At 38.8% G+C, this 17,870-nt stretch overlaps 1 pseudogene; it reads left to right on the top strand.

Annotated features, from left to right (window-relative positions):
- The first annotated feature begins 14,303 nt into the window (after window positions 1–14,303).
- LOC119543064 lies at window positions 14,304–14,911 on the top strand (annotated as a pseudogene).
- The last annotated feature ends 2,959 nt before the right edge of the window (window positions 14,912–17,870 follow it).

The following is a 17,870-nucleotide window of genomic DNA, read 5'->3' as shown; positions in this document are numbered from 1 at the left end:
AAACTACAGGAAGCAGCAAATTATCCAGAAGATCTAGCTAAGAGAATTGATAAAGGTGACTACACTAAACAACAGTTTTTCATCATAGACAAAACAGCCTTCCACTCAAAGAAGATGCCATCTAGGACTTTCATAGCTAGAGAGGAGGACCCAATGCCTGGCTTCAAAGCTTCAAAGTCCGGCTGACTCTCTTCTTAGGGGCTAATACAACTGGTGACTTTAAGTTGAAGCCATTGTTCATTTACCATTTTGAAAATTCCAAGGCCCTTAAGAACTATGCTAAATCTACTCTGCAATGTTGCTTTATTAAAAAGGAACAACAAAAGCCTGGATGACAGCACATCTGTTGACAACATGGTTTACTGAATATTTTAAACCCACTGTTGAGACTTACTGCTCAAACAAAAAGATTCCTTTCAAAATATGACTGCTCATTGAAAATGCACCTGGTCTCCCAAGAGCTCTGATGGAGATGTACAATAATATTAATGTGGTTTTCATGCCTGTTAACACAACAACCATTCTGCAGCTCACGGATCAAGGAGCCGTTTCAACTTTCAAGGCGAATTGTTTAAGAAGAACATTTCATAAGGCTCTAGCTATCAAAGATAGTGATTCTTCTGATGTTCTGGTCAAAGTACATTGAAAACCTTCTGGAAAAGATTCACCATTCTAGATGCCATTAAGAACATTTGTGACTTGCTGGAGGAGGTCTGTATATAATATTAACAAGAGTTTGGAAGAGGTTGATTCCATCTCTCATGGATGACTTTGAGGGGTTCAAGACTTCAGTGGAGAAAGTAACTGCAGATGTGGTAGAAATAGGGAGGAAAAAAAAGCCAGAATTAGAAGTGGAGCCTGAATTGCTGCAATCTCATGACAAAACTTTAATGGACGAGGAGTTGCTCTTCTGGATGAGTAATGAAAGTGGTTTCTTGAGATGGAATCAACACCTGTGAAGCTGCTGTGAAATGACAACAAAGAATTTAGAATATTCTGTAAACATAGTCGATAAAGTAGTGGCAGGGTTTGAGAGGACTGACTCCAATTTTGAAAGAAGTTCTATAGTGAGTAAAATTATATCAAATAGCACCACATGCTATAAAGAAATCTTTTGTGAAAGGAAGAGTCAGTTGATGTAGCAAACTTCACTGCTGTCTTATTTTAATAAATTGCCACAGCCACCCCAGCCTTCAGCAATGACCACCCTGATCAGTCAGCAGCCATCAATGTGGAGGCCAGCTCCTACACCAGTAAAAAGATTACAAACAGCTGAAGGCTCAGATGATGGTTAGCATTTTTTTAGCAATAAGTATTTTTAAATTAAGGTATGTACATTGTTTTTATAGACATGATGCTATTGTACACTTAATAAACTACAGTATAACGTAAGCATAACTTTTACATGCACTGGGAAACCTGAAATATTTCCAAGGTATGCCTGTTTCAGATAAGGGCTTAATATCCAAAATATATAGAGAACTTTTACAGTGCAATAACAAAAAGACAAAAAAAAAAAATTAAAAATGTGCAAAGGACTGGAATAGCCGTTTCTCCAAAGAAGATATACAAATGGCCAACAAGCATATGAAAAGATGCTCAACATCATTAGCCATTAGGGAAACGCAAATCAAAATCACAATGAAATACTACTTCACAACCACAGGATGCTTATTATTGAAAAAGTGGAAAATAACAAGTATTGGAGAGTATGCAGAAAAGTTGGAACTCTAGGACGTCGTTGGTGAAATGTAAAATGGTACAGCCACTGTGGAAAGCAATATGGCAGTTCCTTGAAAATGAAATACAGAATTACCATATGACATGACAATTCAACTTGTAGATATATACCTAAAGAAAGTGAAAACAAGTTCTCAAACAGATACTTGTACATCAGTGTTTATAGCAGCATTATTCACATTAGCCAAAAGGTGAAAGCAACCCAAGTGTCTAGCAACAAATGAATGCATAAACAAAATTTGGTCCATAGATGCGGTGGAATATTATTTGGCAATAAGAGAAAGTAAAGTTATGACATATGCTGCAACACAGAAGAATCTTGAAAACATTATGCTCAGTGAAATAAGCAAGGCTATTAAGGACAAATATTGTATAATATCATGTATAAGAGAAGTGTAGAAATAGCAAATTTGCGGGGAATAGAAGGTAGATTAGAGGTTACCAGGGGATGGGGAATAGGGGGAAGGGGAAATGTTTGTCTGGAAAAAGAAAAAAAATAAATATTTATTAAAAGCTAAGTATTGTTCAAACTATTTCACAACCAATATAGCAAGAGTTCTGTCTAGCTAGAAAGGATACCAGCTGTAGACTGGAGCAGAATTCTGGAGGGATCCTGCATTACTCTTTATTTTTTAGACAGTAGGCAGGAGAAGGGGTTGGAGCAAATAGCCTGGTAAGCAGAGAGGCACTCGAGATCCAGAGCAGTAACTGTTTACTAGCTAGCAAATATTGCAATATTTTAATCCTCAGTATTGACTTATCTTGGTCTGCTGGCTGAACATCAAGCCTGATGTAATAAATGATATACCCACCATGACTGCCAATCAGAGAACTTTCTAGTACTAATATTGCCATGAGGACACGGTCATCAAATGCACTCAATGAGGTCAATGCTTTTTATTTTCAACAGACATTTCTTGTTCTGATCACAGATTAGAATATAAAGGCTCAGTTAAGTAACTTACTTTATAGATCTAGCAAATTACTGGGCAGGACTTCAGCATGCCTTCTTTCTCCATGATCAATTCTTTTTAAACTATCTCTGCTGTAGAATAAAAGATCTCACAGAAAATCCTGGTCTAAGGGCTCTGAGTCCAAATGAAACCCTGGGAAAGAGTGGAGGGCTGCTCAGGTGTAGGGAGAGGGAAAAGAAAAAATATGTTTGACAACTCGAAACAAACAGTTTTTTGTAATTCTAAAAGATAAAACTTTTTTTAGAATTCATCCAATAAAATATGTTACAACAACAACAACAACAACAACAAAAGAGTTCTGGGTGTGAAGTATAATATTCAGTTCAACAATAATGTGGATAAAGAGCCTACTCTGTGCAAGCCAATACTCTGTGGTAAGAATTGGGAATACAAAGATGGTTCAAGGCCCAGTCCCTGCCATGACAGTCTTATAAAGCAGGCTTATAAATAATGACAAAAATAAAGGCAGATCTGATTAATTGTTTATCTGATAAATAATAAAATACTATAAATGGCTCCAGTGAATTTGATGTTTGGATTAATTTACTTGTCATTTCAATAAACTCCATAGAACGCTCACATAAGAGGTAGAAACCAAAAAACTACTGTCAACTCTCTCAAAATGAGTTCAGCATACACCTATTCATAAATCTCTCAGTCACATTTTCAGTGAACAACAGCGGTCAAAGAATGAGATAGAAATCCAGAAAGATAGCAGGGAAGACGGAAAATTTTCTGTTTGAACTCTTCCTTTCTACTTATTCTTTCACAAGTACCATTCACAACTCCCCACATCCATTCCCAAATCAGAGGAATCAGTTGTTTCCATCAGAATCATCAACATTTTTCTGAAGGTTTGTTCCCTCTACCAAGGTTCAGACACAATCGTCATTGTAAAGAGAGGGGCAGTAAGGGAAAGAGAAAGTGGTAGAAGGAAAGAGGAAGGGGCAAGAAGAAGTGAGAGAATGAGAAAATGTGGGATGGAGAAATGAGACCACAGATGACAGGAGGTACCAGAGCAACCTACTGGCAGATGACAGGGTGGCACTAAAGGTAAGAAGATGAAATAGTCAAGAGGGAGGAGAAAAGAGACCAGACAACTGCTTCAACAGATATTATGCCAAGGAACAAATGAGAGGGAAGGGAGTTGGCAGATACTTCACGGTTGCTTAGTGTTCCAGTTTGCTAATGCTGCCCTTATGCAAAATAGCAGAAACAGACTGGCTTTTATAAAGGGGGTTTATTTGGTTACAAAGTAATAGTCCTAAGGCCATAAAAGTGTCCAAACAAAGGCATCAATAATGGGGTACCTTCACTGAAGAACTCGAACGGCATCCAGAAAACCTCTGTTATCTGGGAAGGCACAGACACGTGGCTGGCATCTCCTCCAGGGTTCTGGTTTCAAAATGGCTCTCTCCCACGATGTTTCTCTCTAGGCATCTGGGAATGTTCTCTTCATTCTCCCAGGCAAACTCTGGACTAGCAAAAGTCTACTTTCAACAGCTGTTGAATGTCTTTCTAAGCTGCAGCACTGAGCTCCTTCTGTCTGAGCCCTTGTAAGTCTCCAGCAAACTAACCAAGACCCATGCTGAATGGGTGGGGCCACACCTCCTATGGAAATAACCTAATCAAAGATATTACCCACAGTTGGGTGGGTCACATCTCCACTGAAACAACCTAATCCAAAGATTCCAACCTACTCAACATTAACACGTCCACCCCTACAAGACTGCATTAAAGAACATGGCGTTTTGGAGGTCATAGTACATCCAAGCTGGCACACTTAATAACTGGAAAACAATAACCTAGAAACTATATAGCCTGCATTCTATAGGATACAAGGGCCCAAGGGCCATTGTTCAATATGGTCTGTGAACACACTCTGGGAAAGGCTAACAACCCATACTGTCCTCTTTGCCTGCTCAAAAACACCTTCTATTTATAAACAGAGGAAACTGGGCTGTCACTTTAGTTGATCTACTGGATCTGAAGAACAAAAATGGGGTGAAAGGCAAAGAGCAGCTGTTAGCCTTAAAGCCACTATGCCTCCCTAAATTTGCATCAATTTTCTCTTCTGCAACTAACCCTCCCTCTGTGTCAGGCAAGGAAACCGCTTAGAAAATGCAATGGCTTGCCCTTTCCCTGGTCTGAAAATCCTGCTACTGCTTATTTGTTTATTTATAATTACATTCTTAAACACACAGGAAAGAGACCCAAGGAATGAGAGAACATACCCTTTCCCAGATGTTGGCCTTTCTTAAGTCTATGACATTTTTTTGTCTTCCCCCATCCAGGCCAGCTGCTTTCAGTTGTCCAGCTGATTCTGCATTAATGAAGAAGATTATCCTCTTCCCATTTAGCTTAGGATAATTGTTGCCTAGGCAAATCATCATAATTAAATTCAATTTAAAAGTGAGAACCTACCTGCAACCATATGTTAAACCTGCCTTTGGATAAGGAAGTTGGTATTTTCATTTTATATTAAATGCAAAGGTGTGTAAAGGTAAGAGATTTTCAATGAAGATAGTTAAAGAGATTAACCTCTTTTTAAAAAAGAACAATTACAACTCACACATAGCTGGAATGAAATTACTTGACCCTCAATAAAACATTTTCATTAATCACAATATACCATTAAGTGGGCTTCTATCAAATGAATTTGGTATTGATACAGAGAAATAGAGAAAGATGAGGAAAAAATGTTTTCAGTGGATATTTGAAATAAGAGACTAAAACAAAGGAGAAGGTTCCTGTAGAGAACAGTGACACTGTCTGACAACCCAGCATCCTTCCTGCTTCCTAAGAGTGTTTTGAATTTCCTCTGAAAAGCCATCTTCCATTCCTAGCCACAGAGTTGGGAAGAATTAGACCCTTCCACTCCAGGGGTCTGCTTTCATGGACTTGAGCCAATTAGTATATCCCATTCTCCTTGTCATAGTGCTTGGTTATGGGAAGAAGAAAATTCCTCTCACCAACAACTATGCAAAGAGACTTTCTCTTCCTGGAATATGTGGTTTAAAGATACAAGATCTTAGAATTGCTGTAGCCATTTCGCATTGGGAAGGGATCAAGAATGGATGGCAGCAACTCTGAGGTTGAAGACTTGACCTAGGAAGACAGAGTAAAGAGACAGAATGATGTCATTTTGGTGACATCATTTGAGCCATTAGATCAAGCTGGTGCTACCTATGGATTTTTCAGCCATGTGTACCCATCTTCGTGGCTTAAGCTAATTTAATTTTTCTGTCACTTGCAATCAAAAGAATCCTGTCTTCCTGAAGGAGTGAGTTTCCTGGCCATACTGAAGCAAGGTCAAATGACTCCCCAGTCTGTGATTCAGTAGAAGGAATACCTAAATTACAGGCACATTGTATTAGATCAGGGATTGATCTGATCTCTGGGGCTGGCTAATCATCTGAGTCACCTGGAAAACTTGGTAAAAATACATGTTCCAGAACCAATCCCTGGAAATTATGATTCAATACAGCCAGATAACATACAAAGTTCTTTCAAACTTAGAGAGCAATGATTTTAGGAAATCAATTTTTTTAAATGTAGATGATTTAAGAAAGAGAACTAAGTTAAGAATAATTAATAATCTATATAGAAGAGAGAAGAGAGTGTTGGAAGAAGAGGGCAAATAAAAGAGGCAAGTTTCATTCTCTTATTCATGTATTATGTATTTAGAGTCTTCTATAAATGAAGTACTGGAATAGAAAAAGGGTGCTTAGAAAGCTATACAAGAAAAAAATCCATCCACTCAAGGACTTTTCTCATCTGATAAGAACCTGTTCAGGTTATAAGTCCATTGCAAATCACTACATTGCAAGGGCTGAAAAAAAAATACTTTCTATAGTCTTTAGCAGCTTACTAAGCATATTCACACTCATTATATCATTTGATTCTCACAACAACCCTTGAAGATAGGCAGCTGCACTTCCCTATTTGGCATACTTAAAGAAACTGAGACTCAAAATGTGCAAAAATAAATATAAATGAATGTAAATGTGGCATTATCTGAAATAGAAGAAAACCGAAAACTGTCTAAATTTCCATCAACAGTGTGATGGCTAAATACATTATATTGCACGATACAAGAGAATGGAAGGCAGCTATTAAAAATAATGAGGCCAATCTCCCACTAAATTAGGATTTCAGATTTAGAAAAGAGAAATACAGAATGCCCAGTTAAATCTGAATTTCAGGTAAACAATAATTAATGTTATACAAGTCCCATACAATATTTGAGACAAACTTACACTAATAATTTTACAGCATATCCTATATTTTATCTGGCAACTCTACACTGAATACAACTAAAATCATGGACAATAGGTACCTGAAGACTCTGGGAAGAAAATGGGTGTGCACAGACTATGAATATACCCTCTGCCCTCCACTTTGCCACCCTCTGCCTCACTGCCCCATGCCCACCTCAGCTTCCAGCCAGGCTGCCATGGAGATTAGAAAGTGGTTGCCTAAAATATTTTCCAAAGGATAAACATTACAAACCATTGAATAAGACAACTCACCAGAAAGATTTTTTAGTTTGAGGGGAGCACAACTTCTAGCAGTCACAAGAGATATTACCACTCAGGTGCCAACTGAAATAAGCCCCCTCTTGAAGGGTTTCCAATGGGTCCTGTGATGTGCTAGGGAAACTGCAACACAAACTCAAACACAGCATTTATAAATACAGCAGGCTGGATGGAGTTATAGAAGAGAGCATTGAACCTTGAGCCTTTCAGGACAAGAAATGTGTCTCCACAGTTGCTGCTCTGAACTCAGACCTTCGTGTCTCCTGAGGAAAAAATAAGGTGAGGTTTGCAGTGCTTCCCAAAATCACAGAGAAGGTAAGATATTTTGAAAGGAAGTCCAGATGTTGCATTTCTGGCAGGAGAGTTCATTAGTGGAAGAAAATGGGCTTTGGAGTTAAAAAGACTTTTTTTCCTTGATCTTTTCCTTTCTATTACTTTGGGTAAGTTCTCTCAATTTTTTTGAGCCTCACAAGGAGGCTGTAAGTATTAATAGAGAGAACATAAGTAAGATCCTTAGCACTGTGTTGGACCACCAATGTGGTTTTTATAAATTGCAAGTATTATTCTGGACAATCCATTTTTACACCTACACACAGACATAGGAACTATTTTTTAATGAAAAGAGCCTCTTAGTCTCTTCTTTTATGCTACCATTTAGCTAAAATATCTACACCAAGGTACATCATGATTACTCCTGTGGTAGATTCAATTATGTACCCAACACAGACAATCTTAATCTGTGTCCCTGTGGGTGTAAACCCATTGTAAATAGGACCTTTCAAAAATGTTATCTTTAGTTAAGGTGTGGCACTCTGAAGCAGGGTGAACCATATTCCAGATTACCAAAGCTTTATAAAGAGACTCTGAAGTCACAGAAGCCAGAAAGGAGAAGATATTGCCATTTGATGGGAGACAGACATACAATCCAAGGAACCTCAAGAATTGCCGGCAGCCAGTACCAGAATGTTACAGTCTTTGGGAAGAAAGCAAGTGTTGCTTATACCTTGATTTAGGACTTCTTTTAGCCTCAAAACTGTTAGCCACCTTGTGATCAATCAAGACAACAGTGTAAGACACTTCAGGGTGCCACAGCCTCACAGAATCTTTGAACAATTAGCAAAAACTGGCAAAGCCATCTTCCTCAAAACACCATAAAAGAATTAAAGGGTTGCAGTAACTGGGCAAGTGTCTAATCAAGAAAACACAGCTTTAAATAAGATACGGAAAGCATGGCCTCTACCCCTACCCCTCCCTGCCACAGTGTGTCAACAGCCTGTGCAGCCAGTGTAGTCCCTGGCCCTCTTTCACAGGGAGTGGAATAACCCCTATTCATATACGGGGGTGTCTGTATGTCAGTGCTAATCTATCTGGTGGTAGCAAGAAAGAATGAACCACTATATTCATCCCAGGATTCTTTTGCAAAAACTTGCCCAGCAGGAGGAAGTAGTGTGCAGACAGATAAAGCAGTACAAAAAATGACTAAGACAAAGGGGCCTGAGGCAACATATTACCTGCTTTAAGTCATACAAGAGAGCACCTGAGAGACGGAGAATGTCAGTTTCATAGGGAGCAGAGAGAGTATGTGAATTCCTGTAAACAGGCCATGAGGAAGCACAAGACCAGGGAAGACACAGGCTCAAAAAAGACAGGGGCTAACATTTTTGATAGGAGGACTAAATTCTGAAGGAGAGCACCAGCCAGTGCAAAGCCAATTTGGAAAGCCTATGAAAGGTGTTTTTTGCATTAGTTTGTTTTTGTTAGCTCGTGGCACTCAAGGAAATCTCTGTCACATCACTATCTGGACAAACACTTAAGGAACAGAGAGCTCAGGGACTAAATCCCAGAGTTAACACTTAAAAAATATTAAAATGTACAAAGGTTAGTGTGAGCCCTGATACATCCCAAAGTAATTTGGGCAGAGAATAAAAGTATATTTGCAAAGCCCCCTTGAGGGACTGGGGGAAAATGTGGAAATATTAAACTTCCCCACCTGGGGAATTACTGATATTCTCACAAGCATTGAGGACTACCAATTTAGAAGTCTGAGCCCTCTATCTTGGGAATTGCCCTTACAAAGCTTTTTACTATAAAGGGCTGGCTAAGTCTACTTACAATTGTGCCTAAGACTCACCCCCATATCTCTTTTGTTGCTCAAATGTGGCCTCTCTCTCCAAGCCAACTCTGCAGGTAAACTCATTGACCTCTCCCCTATGTGGGACATGACTCCCAGGAATGTAAATCTCTCTGGCAACGTGAGACATGAATCCCAAGGATGAGCCTGGACCTGGCATCATGGAACTGAGAAAGCCTTCTGGACAAAAAGAGGGAAGAGAAACGAAACAAAATAAAGTTTCAGTGGCTGAGAGATTTCAAATGGAATCGAGAGGTCATTCTGAAGGTTATTCTTATTTGTTATATAGATATCCCTTTTTAGTTTTTAGTGTATTGGAAAAGCTAGAAGGAAATACCTGAAACTGTTGAACTACAACCCAGTAGCCTTGATTCTTGAAGATGACTGTATAACTATGTAGCTTACATGGTGCCATGTGTGATTATGAAAACCTTGTGGCTCATACTCCCTTTATCTAATATATATATGGACAGATGAGTAGAAAAATGGGGACAAAAATTAAATGAATAATAGTGGGGGTGAGAGGGATGGAATTTTTAGGTGGTCTTTCTTACTTTTATTTTTATTCTTTTTTTAATTTTTTTGGAGTAATGAAAATGCTCAAAAATTGATTATGGTGATGAATGCACAACTATATGATGGTACTGTGAACAACTGATTGTACACTGTGGATGACTGCATGGTAGGTGAATATATCTCAATAAAACTGACTAAAAATGTACAGTGTGCAACAAAAGATTATAAGACAAACAAAGAAACAAGAAATCATGGCCCATCCAAAGGAATAAGACAAAAATCCATCTAAGAAGAACACCAGACATCGGAAATACCAGACAAATACTTTAAAAATTGATCCTCATATGCTCAAGGAGATAAAGGAAAAACTGCAAAGGATATCAGGAAAATAATGAATGAACAACATGAGAATCTTAATAAATAGATAGAAATTTTTAAAAGGAACCAAAGAAATACTGGAGCTGAAAACCACAACAAATGAAATGAAAAAAGTCCTACAGAGTTTCAAAAGCAGATTAGAGAAACCATGCCTAGACAACAGAAAATTACAACCTACACTAAGAAAAACAAAGTTATCACCCAGTCAAAGGAACAAACGTACACTTCAACTGAGATACAGGAATTTAAACAACTAATGCTAAATCAATTCAAAAAGTTTAGAGAAGATATTGCAAAAGAGATAGAGGCTGTAAAGGAATCACTGGGCATATATACAGCAGAAATCAAAAGTTCAAAAAAACAACTAGTAGAATCTATGGAAATGAAAGGCACAACACAAGAGATGAAAGACAATGGAAACATGCAACAGCAGATCTCAAGAGGCAGAAGAAAATACTCAGGAACTTGAGAATAAGGCACCTGAAAGTCTACATGCAAAGGAGCAGATGGAGAAAAGAATGAAAAAATATGAGCAACGTCTCCGGGAAATAAAGGATGAAACAAAGTACAATAATGTATGTATCATCGGTGTCCCAGAAGGAGAAGAGAAGGGAAAAGGGGAAGAAGCAATAATAGAGGAAATAATTCATGAAAATTTCCCATCTCTTATGAAAGACATAAAATTACAGATCCAAGAAGCACAGCGTACTCCAAACAGAAGAGATCTGAATAGGCCTATGCCAAGACACTTAATAATCAGATTACCAAATGTCAAAGACAAAGAGAGAATCCTGAAAGCAGCAAGAGAAAAGTGATCCATTACATACAAAGGAAGCTTAATAAGACTATGTGCGGATCTCTCAGCAGAAACCATGGAGGCAAGAAGGAAGTGGTGTGATATATTTAAGATACTGAAAGAGAAAAACCACCAACCAAGAATCCTATATCCAGCAAAGCTGTCCTTCAAATATGAGGGAGAGCTCAAAATATTTTCTGACAAACAGACAATGAGAGACTTTGTAAACAAGACACCTGCCCTACAGGAAATACTAAAGGGAGCACTACAGGGTGATAGAAGACAGGAGTGTGTGGTTTGGAACACAATTTTGGGAGATGGTAGCACAACAATGTAAGTACACTGAAAAAAGATAACTATGAATACGGTTGAGAGAGGAAGGTGGGGAGCATGTGAGACACCACAAGAAAGGAGGAAAGATAAAGACTGGGACTGTGTAACTTGGTGAAATCTAGAGTTTTCAACAATTGTGACAAAATGTACAAATATGTTCTTTTACGAGGGAGAACAAGCAAATGTCAAACTTACAAGGTGTTAAAAATGGGGAGGCATTGGGGGAGGGATGCAATCAGCGTAAACCAGAGACTGTAACTAATAGAATCATTGTATTATGCTTCCTTTAATGTAACAAAGGTGATATACCAAGGTGAATGCAGATAAGAGGGGGGGATAGGGGAGGCATGTTAGACACTTGACATTGGTGGTATTGTCTGATTCTTTATTCTACTTTGATTTAAGGTTATTTTTCCTTTTGCTGCTTCCTAGCTGTCATTTTTTTTTCCTCTTTCTTTTGCCTCTCTACCTTCTTTGATTCTCCCTCCTGCCTTGTAGAAGAAATGTAGATGCCCTTATATAGATAGTGGTGAAGATGGTGAACACATAAATATATGACCATGCAGAGAACCATCGATTATTTACTTGGGATGGAATGTATGGTGAGTGAACAAAACCATATTAAAAAAAAAAGGGGGGTTGATGACAAAACCTCGAGGGCAATATACTGAGTGAAATAAGCCAGACAACATAAGGACAATTACTGCAGGGTCTCACTGATAGGAACTAATTATAATATGTAAACTTATAGACATGAAATATAAGGTACCAAGATATAGGACGAGGCTTAAGAATGGGGAGTGGTTGCTAAGTATGAGCAGAATGTTCAATTAGGATGAACTTAAATGTTTGGAAATGAACAGGGGTGTTGGTAGCAAAGTGTGAGAATAACTAACAGCACCGAATGGTGTGTGAATGAGGTGGAAAGGGGAAGCTCAGAGTCATATATGTCACCAGAAGGAAAGTTGGAGGTCAAAATGTGGGAACGTATAAAACTGAATCCTGTGGTGGGCAATGTCCATGATCAACTGTACAAATATTAGAAATCGATTCCATGAACCAGAACAAATGTATGACAATACAATTAGAAGTTAATAATAGAGGGGCATATAGGGAAGAACTATATACCTATTGCAAACTATATACTACAGTTAGCAGTATTTCAGCATTTTTTCATAAACAGTAACAAATGTACTATACCAATACTACGGGTCAACAATTGAGAGGGGTTGGTTAGGGATAGGGGAGGATTAGAGTTTCCTTTTCTTTTTTTTCTTTTTTCATCTTTCACTTTATTTCTTGTCTGGAGTAATGAAAAGTTTCTAAAAATTGAACAAAAATTAAGTGTGGTGATGGATGCACAGCTGTATGAGGGTACCCAGGGGCAGGTGATTGTACACTTTGGATCTTTGGATAATTGTATGGTATCTGAACAATCTCAATAAAAATGAAAAAAAAAAAAAAAAAGCAGATTAGAGATGACAGAAGAAAGAATCACAGGTGAATTTTACCAAGCATCCCAAGAAGAATTAAAACCAATCCTGTTCAAACTCATCCAAAAAATTGAAGAGGAGGGAACATTCCCTAACTCCTTCTATGAGGCCAACATCACCCTCATACCAAAGCCAAATAAAGATAATACAAGAAAAGAAAATTACAAACCAAATCTAACAGCACATTAAAAGAATTATACACCATGATCTCATTGGACTTATCCCAAGTACACAAAGGTGATTCAACATAAGAAAATCAATTAATGTAAAACACCACATTAATAGAACAGAGGATAAAAACCAAGCACATGATCATCTTGATTGAGGCAGAAAAGGCATTTGACAAAATCCAGCACACCTAATGATGAAAACACTTAGAAAACTAGGAATATAAAGAAACTTCCTCAACAAGATAAAGTCATATATGAAAAACCCACCACCAAGATCATACTCAATGGTGAAAGACTGAAAGCTTTCCCTTTTAAATCAGGAACAAGACAAAGATGTCCAATGTCCCCACTGTTATTAACATTGTTCTGGAAATTATACCCAGAGCAATTAGGCAAGAAAAAGTAATAAAAGGCATCCACATTGGAAAAGGTGAAGTAACACTTTCCCTATTTGCAGAAGTCATAATCATATACATAGAAGATCTTGAAAGATCCATGAGAAAGCTATTAGAGCTAATAAACAAATTCAGTAAATTGGCAGGGTACAGGATCAACACACACAATTCAGTAGTGTTTCCATATAATAATAGTGACCAACTTGAAAAGGAAAACAAGAAAAAAATCTATTTACAATAGCAACTAAAAGAATCAAATATCTAGGAATAAATTTAACCAAGGAGGTAAAGGACTTACATACAGAAAACTACAAAACAATGCTAAAAGAAATCAAAGATGACAAATAAATGGAAGGGTATTCCATGTTCACGGATTGGAAGACTAAATATTACTAAGATGCCAATTCTACAAAAGCAATTTATGAATTCAATGCAATCCCAATCAAAATTCCAACAGCCTTTTTTGCAGAAATGCAAGCGCTAAGCATCAAATTTAACCATCTTGAAAAAAAAGGATAAAGTGGAGGATTCACACTTCCTGATTTTAAAACTTATTGCAAAGCCAAATTTCTCAAAATAGCATGGCACTGGCACAAGGGCAGACATATAGATCAATGAAATAGAACTGAGAATTCAGAAATAAATACACATAACTATGGCCAATTGATTTTTGACAAGGTTTCCAAGTTCACTCAATTGTGAAAGAATAGTGTCTTCAACAAACGGTGCTAGGAAAATTGGATATCTATATACAAAAGAAAAAAGGTGGAATTCTACCTCATATAATATACAAAAATTAACTCAAAATCAATCAAAGGTTTCCCAGGCAGCTGCCGAAGATGGTAGACGGTCCGGTCCTGGTGCTTGATGGCCAGGGCCATCTCCTAGGTCACCGGGCAGCCATCATGGCCCAGCAGGTACTGCTGGGCCAGAAGGTGGTGGTCATGTGCTGTGAGGGCATCAACATTTCTGGCAACTTCTACAGAAATATGTTGAAGTACCTGGCCTTCCTCTGCAAGCACATGACCAACCCATCCCGCGGCCCCACCCACTTCCCGGCCCCAGCTGCATCTTTTGGAGGACAGTGCGAGGCATGCTGCCCCACAAGACAACATAGAGTCAGACCACCCTGGACTATCTCAAGGTGTTCAATGGGATCCCACCCCCCTATGACAAGAAAAAGCAGATGTTTGTTCCTGCTGCCCTCAAGGTTGTGCAGCTGAAGCCCACTGGAATGTCTGCCTACCTGGGGAGACTGGCTCATGAGGTTGGCTGGAAATACCAGGCAGTGACACCCACCCTGGAGGAACAGAGAAAGGAGACCACCAAGATCCATTACAGGAAGAAGAAACAGCTCATGAGACTATGGAAACAGGCAGAGAAAAACGTGGAGAAGAAAACTGGCAAACACACAGAGGTCCTCAAGACCCATGGACTCCTGGTCTGAACCCAATAAAGACATTATTCCCCAAGCTTGGTCTGGCCTGCCCTTCCTCCTCCAGCGCCACCGCGTGTGTGGGGTTCCGCAGGCAGCCTGGGGCACAGAAGCTAGGGAGCTGGAGATGGCCCTGGTGGGCTCAAGAGATCAATAGGTAAGAGCCACTTCACCACTGGTCTGTGGCCTACTTGTTCATGAGCCTACGAATAACCAACTTCCTGGGTTTTAATGTTTTTGGAAAAGGAGGCTGGGAGATTATAATAGCAGGGGGGCCCTGCGTTGTGAATGAGGCCTTTGTTCAAAGCACTCCTTGTGATTCCTTAATGTACTCTGCCGCTACTAGAATGTTAGTCATGGTGTGTACAATCCTGGGGGTCCTCAAAGGATACTTCTAAGTGCACAGACTGGGAAGACTGCAACCCCAGACTTATAGGCATCACACTTACTGCTTCCCTGTACTCTGTGATAAGAAACAAATAATTTCTTTAAGAAAAAAAAAATGAATCACCTAAATAGAAGAACCAAAACTGTAAAAGCCCTAGAAGAAAATATAGCAAACCATCTACAGTACCTTGTATTAGGCAATGGTTCCCTAGACTTTATACCAAAAGTATGAGCAACAACAGAAAAAATAGATAAATGGAACTTCATCAAAATTAAAACATTTTGTGCTATAAAGGACTGCATCACCAAAGTAAAAAGATAACTTACAGAATAGGAGAAAATATTTGGGAGCTACATATCTGATAAGGGTTTAATATCCAGACATATAAATAAATCCTACAGCTCAACAACAAAAAGACAAACAACCCAATTTAAAAATGGGCAAAAGACTCTACCATAAGTTTTACCCTTGGGAAGACGGTTGCTGCAAAGGAGAGGCTAGGCCTCCCTATGGTTGTGCCTAAGAGCCTCCTCCCGAATGCCTCTTTGTTGCTCAGATGTGGCCCTCTCTCTCTGGCTAAGCCAACTTGAAAGGTGAAATCACTGCCCTCCCCCCTACGTGGGATCAGACACCCAGGGGAGTGAATCTCCCTGGCAACGTGGAATATGACTCCCGGGGAGGAATGTAGACCTGGCATCGTGGGATGGAGAACATCTTCTTGACCAAAAGGGGGATGTGAAAGGAAATGAAATAAGCTTCAGTGGCAGAGAGATTCCAAAAGGAGCCGAGAGGTCACTCTGGTGGGCACTCTTACGCACACTTTAGACAACCCTTTTTAGGTTCCAAAGAATTGGGGTAGCTGGTGGTGGATACGTGAAACTATCAAACTACAACCCAGAACCCATGAATCTCGAAGACAGTTGTATAAAAATGTAGCTTATGAGGGGTGACAATGGGATTGGGAAAGCCATAAGGACCCCACTCCACTTTGTCTAGTTTATGGATGGATGAGTAGAAAAATAGGGGAAGGAAACAAACAGACAAAGGTACCCAGTGTTCTTTTTTACTTCAATTGCTCTTTTTCACTCTAATTATTATTCTTGTTATTTTTGTGTGTGTGCTAATGAAGGTGTCAGGGATTGATTTAGGTGATGAATGTACAACTATGTAATGGTACTGTAAACAATCGAAAGTACGATTTGTTTTGTATGACTGCGTGGTATGTGAATATATCTCAATAAAATGAAGATAAAAAAAAAAAAAGATCAACTCTTGCATCCTAACATAAGAAGCTCTTTGAGAACTTCTACTTTGGTTCCCTAAAGCTCAATTCAGTTCACATCTCGCAAAGGTTCACAGTGGACAGCTTTGGAAACTATGCCTCCTGTGGACAAATTGACTTCTCCTAAGGTCAGCATCAAAAGGAACAGTGATATCAGTAGAACCGTGCAGAGTTCCCTGGAAGAATGTCAGCCACAGAAGGTTCTCCTTGGCTACAGAGTGGCAGAGAGGGGAGTGTTCTAAGCTTCAGCCCAGCCCACCCCGGGGAGTTCCAGCTGCCCCAGCACCTCTCATCTTTCCTTCCCTACGTTCTTTCTCCCTCTGTGTCCTCTTACCGTTTCTCTTTCCCTCATTGTTAAAGCTTATCTTGATTCTTACTTTCTATTAGATAAGTCTGGTTTTGAACCCTGTGTTAAGGTTACTTCCTGGTGAGAGTCATGTATAACATTAGGGGATTTGTTCATCACTGTGACTGTAGAGATCATCTGTGAATAAATGAATTTCCAAATCAAAAAAAAAAAAAAAAATGGGCAAAAGAGTTGAACTGACATTTCTCCACAGAAGATATACAAATGGCCAGAAAGCACATAAAAAGATGCTCAACATTATTAGTCATCAGGAAATGCAAATCAAAACCATAATGGGAAACCATTTCACACCCAATAGAAAGGCTACTATTAAAAAAATGGAAAATAGCAAGTTTTGGAGAGGATGTGGGAAAATAGGAACACTCATTCATTGTTGGTTGGGATGTAAAATGGTGCAGCCACTGTGGAAAAGTTTGGTGGTTCCTCAGAAAGTTAAGTATAAAATTACCATATGACCCTGCAATCTCACCTTTAGGTATATTCTCCAAAGAATTGAAAGCAGGGACTTGGATAGATATTTGTACACATATGTTCATAGTGGCATTATCCAGAATTGCCATAAGACGGAAGCCACACAAGTGTCCATCAACCAATGAATGGATAAACAAAATGTGGTTATACACAAAATGGAAAATTATTCATCTGCAAAAAGAACTGAAGGTCTAATGCATGCAATAAATGGATGAACCTTGAAGACATCATGTTGAGTGAAATAAGCCAGACAGAAAAAGACAAATATTGTATATCTCTTTGATTTGAAATAATCAGAATAAACAAATTTATAGAGTCAGAAACTGGAATATAGGTTTCTAGGGGCCGGGTGAGGTAGGGAACGTAGAGTTAATTCTTAATCAGTACAGAATTCCTGTTTGAGTTAATGGAAAAGTTTGGTAATCTATGGTGGTGATGATAGCACAACATTGTAAATGCAGTT

Source organism: Choloepus didactylus, chromosome 8 (assembly GCF_015220235.1).
Source record: "Choloepus didactylus isolate mChoDid1 chromosome 8, mChoDid1.pri, whole genome shotgun sequence".
In the NCBI taxonomy this organism is placed as follows: domain Eukaryota; kingdom Metazoa; phylum Chordata; class Mammalia; order Pilosa; family Megalonychidae; genus Choloepus; species Choloepus didactylus.
The sequence above is the reverse complement of the archived record's forward strand: the minus strand, read 5'-3'. Positions and strand labels throughout refer to the sequence as shown.